At 40.8% G+C, this 11134-nt stretch overlaps 1 protein-coding gene across 1 annotated transcript in view; it reads left to right on the top strand.

Moving 5' to 3' along the window:
• Positions 1–2884: 2884 nt before the first annotated feature.
• LOC143807655 (cAMP-dependent protein kinase inhibitor beta-like) overlaps positions 2885–11134 on the top strand; it is a 261280-nt gene continuing 253030 nt past the window's right edge. The window contains exon 1 of the mRNA XM_077289459.1: positions 2885–3164. The gene's annotated coding sequence lies outside the window, so the exon portion shown is untranslated. The remainder of the gene's footprint in view (positions 3165–11134) is intronic.

Below are 11134 nucleotides of genomic sequence, written 5' to 3'. Positions count from 1 at the left end.
AGGAACATCCCATGGCTACTTCTAGTTGATGTGTTAAGTTCAGGGTCTGCGGTCAGTATAGAGGCCACCTACTCCAGAGCTCGTCCATGCTGCTCCTAGGCCACCAGTTCATAACAGGGTCCCACATAGTGCTCCATACAGTATAATGGCCTCACATAGTGCTCCATACAGTATAATGGCCCCACATAGTTATCCATACAGTATAATAGGCCCCACATTAAAAAAAAATAACTCACATCTGCCCCTTCCCTTACTGCTCAGGTCTCTTCATGATTTCTTCAGATCCTCTGCACATCTCGGTACAGCAGGTGCATTGTAATGATGCTGAGATGTCAGAAGCCGAGGTATTAATGAATAATTTTAAAAACATGCAGTGGGGATCCATCCTATTTTTCATAACCAGCAAAGGTAAAGCAGACAGCTATGGGATTATATTATCAGGCTGGGAAGGTTCCTGGTTATTGGACCCTTTCCAGCCTAAAATTACTAGCCTTCAGCCATCTTAGAATGACATGAAATGCGCTAATTCTGGTGCTCTTCTCACTTGCCCTGCTGTGGTGGTACCCATGAAGCTTCACTATAGTCCACGTTCCTCGAATCTAGCTCTGGAGACTGTGAATAGCAGTGCAATGCCAATACAGTTGAAAGCAATAACAGAGGAAGGAGTGTCTGCTGATGCTCCATCTACTATCATTTGCTGGTTAAATGAGGGTAAACACTCTTTAACTTCAAATGAAAGGCACTTAAGGGTGTTATTTTACTATATATAGGGGGCTTGTGACATTTATCTACAGGATACAGTGGGAAAAAAGTATTTAGTCAGCCATCAATTAGTTCTCCCACTTAAAAAGGTGTGAGAGGCCTGTGATTGTCATCATAGGTAGACCACAACTATGAGAGTCAAAATGAGAAAACAAACCCCAGAAAATCACCTTGTCTGATTTGGCAAGATTTATCTTGCGAATTATGGAGGAAAATAAGTATTTGGTCATTAACAAAAGTTCATCTCAATATTTTGTTATACATCCTTTGTTGGCAATGACAGAGTTCAAACATTTTCTGTAAGTCTTCACAAGGTTGGCACACACTGTTGGTGGTATGTTGATCCATTCCTCCTTGCAGATCTCCTCTAGAGCAGTGATGATTTGGGCCTGTTGGTGAGCAACAAGGACTTTCAACTCCCTCCAAATGTTTTCTATGGGGCTGAGATCTGGAGACTGACTAAGCCACTCCAGGACCTTCATATGCTTCTTATGCAGCTACTCCTTCGTTGCCCTAGCCGTGTGCTAGAGATCATTATCATCCACGTTTCATCTTCAATGCCCTTGAGATGGAAGGAGGTTTGCACTCAAAATCTCATGATACATGGCCCCATTCATTCTTTCATGTACACGGATCAGTCATCCTGTTCCCTTTGTAGAGAAACAGCCCCAAAGCATGATGTTGCCACTCCCATGCTTCACAGTAGGTATGGTGTTCTTTGGATGCAACTCAGGATTCTGTCTCCTCCAAACACGACGAGTTTGGTTTCTACCAAACGGTTCTACTTTGGTTTCATCAGACCGTATGACATTCTCCCAATACTCTTCTGGATAATCCAAATGCTCTATAGCAAACTTCAGACAGGCCTGGACATGTACTGGCTTAAACAGGGGGACACGTCTGGCACTGCAGAATCGGAGTCCCTGGTGGTGTATTGTCTTACTTTGTTATAGTGGTCCCAGCTCTATGCAGGTCTTTCACTAGTTCCCCCCGTGTGGTTCTGGGATTATTGCTCACCGTTCTTGTGATCATTTTGACCCCACAGGGTGAGATCTTGCGTGGAGCCCCAGATCGAGGGAGATTATCAGTGGTCTTGCATGTCTTCCATTTTCTTATTATTGCTCCCACAGTTGATTTCATCACACCATGCTGCTTGCCTATTGCAGATTCAATCTTCCCAGCCTGGTGCAGGGCTACAATTTTGTTTCTGGTGTCCTTTGACAGCTCTTTGGTCTTCACCATAGTGGAGTTTGGAGTGTGACTGTTTGAGGTTGTGGACAGGTGTCTTTTATACTGATAACAAGTTCAAACAGGTGCCATTACTACAGGTAATGAGTAGAGGACAGAGGAGCCTCTTAAAGAAGAAGTTACAGGTCTGTGAGAGCCAGAAATCTTGCATGTTTATAGGCGACCAAATACTTGCCAAATCAGACAAGGCGATTTTCTGGATTTGTTTTCTCAATTTTGACTCTCATAGTTGTGGTCTACCTATGATGTCAATTAGAGGCCTCTCACATCTTTTTAAGTGGGAGAACTTGCACAATTTGTGGCTGTCTAAATACTTTTTTCCCCACTGTATCTATCTATCTAGTCTATCTATTGTATCTATCTATCTATCTATCTATCTATCTATCTATCTATCTATCTATCTAGCTACTTGATTTATTAGTCTGTAAGATAGCTTTAAATTATATAGAGAATTACACTATATAAAAGATAATGTTAAAAAACTTACTGCATACAGATTACATATTGATGTCATACGGATGCTAGCTAAGAAAAATTGCATTGTACTCGCTTGACACTCGTCCTACTTTTCTGGATCTACATCGGACCGATTTTTTATACCATCGTGTGACCTCAGCTTAAGATATGTGAGCCAGTTATCAAACACAAAATTAAAATACTCATGCATTCAGTTATTTACTCCGAATTGGCAATTTGTTAAGCAATCTATATCATATGACATTGATAGATACAGCAGTTTTCTTCCTCAGTTTCACTTCATTTCATCCCTTGTGCTCCTATATCTTGCAGGCATGTATGCTAATGTGTTCTTTCAGTGTCCACTTGATGGCAGTGCGATTATCTCTCTAGAATTGCTCAGTGCTAAGATCCAGGCAGGGGAGGGGAGTCTGTGTGTACAAGTCACATAATAAAGACCAGAAGTAAAGGTGTATGTGTGTTGGATTACTGGGAAGAACAACTGTGGCAGCGTCTTGGGGCTCTGCGTGTGGCTGCTGTCCTTACGCCCCATCTTAATCAGTGCTGCTGTCGCTGCTGCTAACATGACCTCCACAGTTCTCTGCAGAGGTCTGGATTATAAAGGCTGAGCGTGTATCCTGAGTCTTTTCAAGAGGGTCTCTGACAGCCCCAGAGTGTTCATACCGATCATCTCATTGGTGAGTGATTATGGGGCTGCAAGTCATTGGGTTATGGTGGGTCAAGGGCTGCAGAGACACACATTCATAGATGGATTTCTATATGTATATTTCGCAAAAGATCATCAGATTATTCTATGACTTGCTCTGCTACTCTGTTTTACATCTAATCTCCATTTGATTGAAAAAATCCACAAATTCATGACTTTTTTGACTAAAGAACAGGAATTAGTCAACAGATGGGTTATGAGAGTGAGGGGGAGGCGAGGGAGCTTTTGTTTTATGCATATTGGTTATAAAGGTTGTCTTGGCTGCTAGAATTCCTGATCTTTGCACTATAACTATGCATGGATTAAATCATGGAGGTCTATAAGGTTTGCGGTAATATATGATGTGTTGTATCCTTGGCCAATCAATGAGTGCCTTTGATCACTATGTGTTTCTCTCCGTGATACTACTAGTAGCTGCTGATATCTTCTGTCTTACCAATGATCGAAGAGTAACAATTCATTGAAAGAACTTAGGCTCTTCACTACAATAAACTGATCGTCACGTAATTTGAAGTCTATGACATTTTATTAAAAGAAATCAATCCCAATATTATGGCAAACGTTAGCCGTGTAAATAGCAATCAAATGGATTGCCATTCAGTAAACTGTAGGAATCCATTTTGTATAAATAAATCATAGTGTATGTGTAGATAGAAAAAGCTAAGGAATGGAAGAATGGTTGTCTGGGGTCCAATTAAATCTAATTATCTGAGTGCATTACCTGGATACGGCGGTGGCTCAGCAAACCTACATAGCTGCTGTGTCTGTACAAACAGGTCTTTATAGAGGTGTCGCATTTTGATACTTAGAGCATGTACATTATTCTTTCTATTGGTTCGTGTGCACACTGTCTCCTTTTCAGATACGTCCTATCACTGTGCATAGGAAATTAAAAATGCATCATCTTAAAATTGGTACTTGTGCATTTTTAAACCTTTTCTAAATCATGGGTGCACCCATGCGATGATGCAGGTTCAATAACTTGTTTTTGTTCAAAGAAATTGAAGGCAAATCAATGGACCATTAATGTCTTCCAGTGTGAGCCACGTTTATTTATAGTGGCTCTTTGGTCTAAGTTAAGCAAGTTGAAGATGAAATATCTAAAAGAACTAATGTTAAAGAAAATGGAAAATGGACCAATGCAAAAGTTTGAGCTCCTTGCATAGTTAGTACCAAGTATCAGGGCTGCCACCAGAAATTTTGGGGCTCCATAATGGTAACATTTTCAGGCCCCCTTGACACTCCGCCCAGGCTCCACCTCCAGCTCCGCCTCCAACCCTCCAAACTTCCACAGTCCCATCGCCACTCTTGGAATATATCCACTTCTGCACCATGTCCAGCGAGAGCAGGCATACAATGATGAGGAAGTTCATCAGCTGGTGCCTGTGCTAGAAGTAAATAAATAATTTTAAAAAATGGCGTGGGGTCCCCTTTGTTTTTGCTAACCAGCGTAGACAAAATCAACAGCTGCGGTCTGTAAATAATTTAAATAAACAGCATGAGGTCCCCATCATTTTGACAACCAGCCAAGCTAAAACAAAAAGCTGGGTGCTGGTATTCTCAGACTGGGAAGTAGCCATGGATATTGGCTGTCCACGGCCTAAAAATAGCAGCCTGCAGCCACCCCAGAAAAGGCTTATCCTTTTACCAGCTCTTCCCACTTGCCCTGGTGTGGTGGCAAGTGGGATATTTTTGTGGGGTTGATGTCAGGTTTGTAATGTCCAAATGACAAAAGATTAACTGGCACTTCCAAGCTAGTGTAAACAGGTGCATACTAGGAGCAACCATCTCTATATAAAATAAGCAAAAAAGTTACACTGTGTAGTGGTAAAGCATGTCAATAAGAAATATATGAAAAATGAATAGCAATACTGGTTCTGGATACTAGGAAAAAACTGAGACACTACACTTAGCACATAATTTGGCCAATTCATGCATGCCCAGCAGCCAACGACAGGGCAGACTCAGATCTGCTGGGTCCTAAGTGTCTAGTGTGAATACCTCTCTAAGACTGAAGTCTAAATTTCTGGATAGATGTGAATAACTCTCTTCAAAGCCTGAGTTTATGGGTAGGTAGGACCCTGTTGCAATTAAAATCCACCACATGCTGGAGGGCGGAGTGCTCGGCTAAGAGCTAATATACAAATGACAAAAGACTGACTGGCACTTCCAAGCTAGTGTGAACAGGTGCAAACTAGGAGCAGTCATCTCCATATACAATAAACAAAAAAAGTTGCACTCTGTAGTGCTAAAGCATGTCAATAAGAAATATATGAAACATGAATAGCAATAGCAATGGGGTTGATGTCAGGTTTGTAATGTCTTCTGACATCAAACCCACATGTTACTAATGGAGAGGCGTCTATAAGATGCTCCCATTACTATCCCCATAGTTATATTGCCAGAATAAAGTCCTTTATTTGAAATAAAACTCCACATCATATTTTAGCTATTTTTTTTCAAAAGTTAAAAAACACCATATTCCTCATCTGTCCCATGATGCACTCCAACTCTGCTATATCTGGATTTCATGGCTGAGCAGTGGCATGATGTGACTACTCAGCTGTGAATCCAGGAGAATTTCTGCGGTGGAAGGGGTTGTCCAGTTAAACAAAATTAGGTGGGGGCGGGGTTATACTGAGCTTAAGAATATGGATGACTATCTGGCGGCAAGTTTACTAGTCCTCTAGTAATAATCTCCTGCTGATGCACTAATTTTATCAAAAGTATGGCAAACAGTCTAGTAAGTGAGACTTCTGTGAAATCAAGGTCTCTGTCTCTGCATTATGTTGCCCTCAAATTAGGTGGTGGGAAAAACCCGGAGACAGTTTAACTAAACTTTTTTTCATTTTTAAACTAGAAATGTAACTTTCATATTTTTTTGTAATAGGGCTAAATAACCTATTTTGCTGCCTTCATGAAGAAAATACGGTAGGTGCTGCAGTGTGTTTACCATACCTTCCAACTTTAGTGAACAGAAAGAGGGACATATGCAAATTTTGACCTCGCTCCTGGTCACACCCCAATCCACACCCATTTACCATTTCTTTCTACCCTGGCATGAGGAGTTGTCAGAGGAGCAGTGGTAGTGAGGGAAATTCAAATGAGACTGAGACTGCAGGATGTAGACCCAAATCCAGGACTGTCCACTGTATCTGGGACAGTTGGGACTAGAGATGAGCAAACTGAATCACAGGACTCCGGTCCAGCGTCCAGATCAGTGCTACCTGGTGACTGAATGGGAGGCCATGAATCTCTTACCTTCCAACGTCCCCGTTGCGGCTTTTGATCACCCAGGACAGTCGGGACATCATCTGTGCGTCCTGCTCATCTCTAGCTGGAACCTGTGGATTATATTTGTTCCTTTATTCACAGTCGGAGCCGCCAGAACTTTATCATCCTTATGAATCTTCACTATGTAACATCAGGCTTTTTGGTGTCTGTAGGGCTGTGTTCACACGTTGCATAAATAATTTTTGCTTTCCGTGGGTGTTGTCACCAAACTACGCAATATCAATCTTCTCTGATTATTGCTGCATTTTTCAGTCCTTTCCCCCTTATTTAATGCATTCTTGGTGCAGATATGAAGCCACATTTTTAATGTGTTTTTTATACTACAGAAAAGGTTTGATTCTGCACTTAATAAAAGTATCTGCAGTGTTACATGTGTCTTTTTTTAGGCTCTATAGAGAAGGCAAGAGAGAGAAAAAAGCACCAAAACTGCACAGTTCAGCAGCGTCTCTAGACACACGGTGGGTGCGGTTCTCATGAAATCACATCCACTTTTCTTGGACAGTTAAACAGCAGAATTTCTGTACAAAAAAGCAGCAGAAAATAAACCGCATTTAGCCTACATGTGAACACGGTCTAAATGTCTAAGCAAAGTGGATATGATTCCATGAAGTCTCCACCCTCGGTGCACCTATAGACGCGGCTGTACTCTGCGGTTTTGGTGCTTTTTTCTCCATAGGCTTCTATGTGGAGCCTGAAAAAAGCTCAAGGAAAAAAAAAATACTATTGCATTTTTAAGCACAGAATCAAAGCTCTTCTGTAGCATTAAAAACCCAGACTCACATCTGCACCAAAAACGTATCGAATATAGAGGAACACACATAAAAGAAATGCAGCAAATATGCAATAATCAGAGAAGATTGTTATTGCGTTTTGTGGTTAGGACACCAGCATAAAATGTGCAGAAAAAATGAACATGTACACAGTGTGCACGTTACAGTGTTACATTTTTATAAAAATTTTTATGGGTTTAATAGAGTAAAAATATCAATCACACAATTTTTTTACGCCATTTACCAATCCCTTCAATAATCTGATCTCTGTATTTTTTGTGTCCTTACAATTAAAGAGGCACAACATATGTCTGTTGTTTGCTGATTTGTGATGTTTATTATTTGCTAATAAAGCAAATTAAAACTGACATTATTGTAAGCATTTTTCATTATATTTTAGTAATTTTATAGGAAGAAAAAAATCTTTTTTATTGTCCCTCTAGATTCCAGGCAATTAGAAATACACTGCTGTATGCAATATATCAATACAATCTGCCTGTGGAGTCAGAGCCTGCAATACAGATCAAGTACACAAAATTCTCCTGATGACATCAGTACCTTTAGCTCCTACCTGTAATGTTGAAGGTTGTGATTTCTACCCCCAGGGAGACTCACAACAAAAGAGAAAATCACATTTTTGTAATCGCCTTTTATTATTTTTAGTAGTTTTATAGGAACAAAAAAATCTGACTTTTTTTTACCTCAGTATACAAGTACAAAGAAATACTCTGCTGTATACAATGTACATGTATAATCTGCTTCTGGGTTCACTGCCTGTAATAGATGTCAAGATTACTAAATTATCCTATGTTCATCATTGTGGGCTGTGGCTCCTACCTAAACTGCTGCCTAAGAACATGGAGATGTAAGTTTGTCAGCCTGGGGAGTCTGATCACAGAAGAAGAAAAAGGGTGCATATATAATTTAATTTATGCACTGAACAGAGAGATGCGCCCTCCGCCCCTTATGAAGGAGGAACTACAGAACGATGAAAACATCGGATGAGTATTAGGCTGCCTGTTGTGAATTCCGCTCTTGGGCTCCCTCCGTGGTTGTAAGTAGCACTTTTGTGAATTCTGCTCTTGGGCTCCCTCCTGTGGTTTTGAGTGGTATAGCTGCTTCTTGGATTTAGCATCAGCAGCTGCTCCCACTGATCGTCTTTCTGGCTCGGCTATTTTAGTCTGGCCTTATTCCTCAATCAATTCCAGTTGTCAATTGTTCCTGCTTGGAGCCGCTGCTCTTTTGGATTTCTCTGACACTCTGTCCAGTTCAGCAAAGATAAGTCTTTTTGTCCTTTTGCTGTCCACTTGTTGTGGACTTTATTGTTCAGCACATTCTATGTTTTGCTCATTTGTCCAGCTTATCAGTATGGATCTATTCAGCTAAGCTGGAAGCTCTGGGCTGCAGTTTTTGCCCTCCACACCTTTAGTCAGGTGCGGAGATTTTTGCATATCTCTGCGGTGGACTTTTTCTAGTTTTTATTACTGACCGCACAGTGTTTCTTTCCTTACTGTCTATCTAGCTAGAATTGGCCTCCTTTGCTAAATCTTGTTTCATACTACGTATGTCATTTCCTTCTCCTCTCACAGCCAATATTTGTGGGGGGCTGTCCTATCCTTTGGGGATTTTCTCTGAGGCAAGATAGCTTTCCTGTTTCTACCTTTAGGGGTAGCTAGTTCTCCGGCTGTGACGAGATGTCCAGGGAGTGACAGAAACATTCCACGGCTACTGCTAGTGTTGTGTTAAGATCAGGAACTGCGGTCTGTATAGTTACCACCTGCCCAGAGCTAGTCGCATGTCGCTCCTAAATTACCAGTCCATAACAGCTGCCGTCACACTATCAGTGTTTGGTCAGTATTTTACATCAGTATTTGTAAGCCAAAACCAGGAGTGGGTGATAAATACAGAAGTGGTGCATATGTTTCTGTTATAATTTTCCTCTAATTGTTCCACTCCTGGCTTTGGCTTCCAAATACTGATGGAAAATACTGACCAAATACTGCTAGTGTGACGGCAGCCTTAGAAGCTGAATCTGGGACGATTAGTAGCTATGTGTTTACTAAGTGCATAGATCCATACTCTATATCTGGAGTATGGCTTTCCCAATCATGATACAGCAGTCGGCCCAGGAGTGCAGAAGCTGGTACTCATCTTACCGATCCTCTTCCACTCTTCGTTCAATCCTGCATAATTCCTGGACGGTTTCTGTTTGGTCCAAAGAGACATTAGTCTTCTGCCACCAATCACTGTTGCCCGTTGTTGCAGGAAGGACCGAGACCAGGGCAGCATGCAAGTCAGTTAGTCCATAGAAACCATTTTCTTGAACTGACATATTGGAAAATATGAAGAAGTTTTTTCAGAGTTTGAAATACCACAGAATTGCTATGTATAGCAAAAATCACTATCTCCAATGAACCCCAGCTACAGCCTTGCTTTCACAGTAGTACCGCCATGACCACACACGAAAATCTTCAGCAGACCCCAATCCGTCATGCCAACCCATTGGTGTGCCGTAATCTCATATACATATAAGGCAAAGGTCATTTTCTGATAATAGCTTAATAGTGAAAATATCATATCAACATACCATAGAACAGTACAAAGTTATTGGATTTTTTTAAGAACAAGGGAACATCCTAGTTCTCACAATCCAACCTTTATTGTCTGTTCACCTACCATTATGATCAAAGTGCTGAACCAGAGCACCTTAAGGCCGGCATCACACTCAGCGTATGAAAATACAGTCCGTTTTTTACGGCCATAATACGCAGAAATGTTCCCAAAATAGTGATCCGTATGTCATCCATAGGCAGGGTGTGTCAGCGTATTTTGCGCATGGCATCCTCCGTATGTAATCCGTATGGCATCCGTACTGCGATATTTTCTCGCAGGCTTGCAAAACAGACATCTAATGGATTTATGTGCTCAAATGTTCGTTAAAACATATATACAGTATCTATATATATATATGTATGTCATTGAGACACATATATATTTATATATACATATATATATTTATATTTCAGACAGCGCTAGATATCACAAAAGCCGGTAATTCAATTGCCAGCTTTTGCTCTCTCCTTCCCAAACCCTACATGATATGAGACATGGTTTACATACAGTAAACCATCTCATATCCCTTTTTTTTGCATATTCCACACTACTAATGTTAGTAGTGTGTATGTGCAAAATTTGGGCCCTCTAGCTATTAAATTAAAGGGTTAAATCGCGGAAAAAAATTGGCATGGGCTCCCGCGCAATTTTCTCCGCCAGAGTGGTAAAGCCAGTGACTGAGGGCAGATATTAATAGCCTAGGGAGGTACCATGGATATTGGCCCCCAGCCACCCCAGAAAAGGCACATCTGGAAGATGCGCCTATTCTGGCACTTAGCCTCTCTCTTCCTACTTCCGTGTAGTGGTGGGATATGGGGTAATGAAGGGTTAATGTCACCTTGCTATTGTAAAGTGACATTAAGCCAGGTTAATAATAGAGAGGCGTCAATTATGACACCTATCCATTATTAATCCAATGGTACGAAATGGTTAATAAAACACACACATTATTACAAAGTACTTTAATGAAATAAAGACACAGGGTGTTTTAATATTTAATAGAGTATTTATCAGCTGGCGACTGTGCATAGTGGTAACTTTACTGTTATCCACAGTCACTGGAGAAAAAGAAGAAGATGGACATGGATTACTTTGTTGGATCATTTTGTTAATAAATCGGTGAACGAGGGCTAGTGTGGGGAGTCTTTAATTTTTTTTCTGTGTTTGTGTTTATTTATTTTTACTACTGGGTAAGTAATGGGTGTTTCTGACTGACAAGTCTCCATTACTAACCCCAAAAGCAATTACCCCAATTGCCAAAGCT

Source organism: Ranitomeya variabilis, chromosome 2, assembly GCF_051348905.1.
Source record: "Ranitomeya variabilis isolate aRanVar5 chromosome 2, aRanVar5.hap1, whole genome shotgun sequence".
Classification (NCBI taxonomy): domain Eukaryota; kingdom Metazoa; phylum Chordata; class Amphibia; order Anura; family Dendrobatidae; genus Ranitomeya; species Ranitomeya variabilis.
This window is presented reverse-complemented; position numbering and strand designations above follow the sequence as displayed.